The following is a 558-nucleotide window of genomic DNA, read 5'->3' as shown; positions in this document are numbered from 1 at the left end:
AGTGCCCAGAGAAAACCCCTGCCGACACGGTGAGAATGTGTGGACTCCACACGGACAGTCACCCAAGGCCAGGCTTGAACCCGGGTCCCTGGTGCTATGAAGCAGCAGCACTAACCACTGAGATTCTCCTTCTGGTTTTCGGCCTCTTGCAAGATTTTGCGCCCCCCCCACCCCCCCCCATCGCTATCTATCCCCACGGCAAATAGGGGCATAAAAATCCCAGCCAATGTCTCCTCTTGGACAGTGGAGAATTGTCGGTCTCCTGCGTGTTATCCTTGTGCAGGGGCCATGCTGATCTTCTCTGTATCGTTCCAATTTTAGTACATGTGCCGCTGAAGCAAGCACAGTCCTGCTTTTTTTTGTTTCCTGGGCTGCACAATGTGTCTTTCAAATCAAAGTTTGCGGAATGGTTTTCATCAACTAGAACTCTTGAACTCATCCAGTCTCTGAAGGAAGCCTGTTAAAGGCGGTAAAATAAGAAGAATTTTGTGCGTCCCAGTTGTTGTGACCTGTGGGGGAGGTCACGTCTGCTGTTCAGCAGCTTTGGCAGATATGCCC

At 51.1% G+C, this 558-nt stretch overlaps 1 non-coding gene across 1 annotated transcript; it reads right to left on the bottom strand.

The window, feature by feature from the left end:
- Window positions 1-238: 238 nt before the first annotated feature.
- Window positions 239-345, bottom strand: LOC145345827 (U6 spliceosomal RNA). Its single transcript, XR_013887198.1, has one exon. It is a non-coding gene; the product is annotated as a U6 spliceosomal RNA (small nuclear RNA).
- Between the last annotated feature and the right edge of the window lie 213 nt (window positions 346-558).

Source organism: Carcharhinus amblyrhynchos, chromosome 7, assembly GCF_965287045.1.
Source record: "Carcharhinus amblyrhynchos chromosome 7, sCarAmb.v2.hapA, whole genome shotgun sequence".
Taxonomy (NCBI): domain Eukaryota; kingdom Metazoa; phylum Chordata; class Chondrichthyes; order Carcharhiniformes; family Carcharhinidae; genus Carcharhinus; species Carcharhinus amblyrhynchos.
Note: the sequence above shows the minus strand (reverse complement) of the source record. Positions and strands in the feature narration are given on the sequence as shown.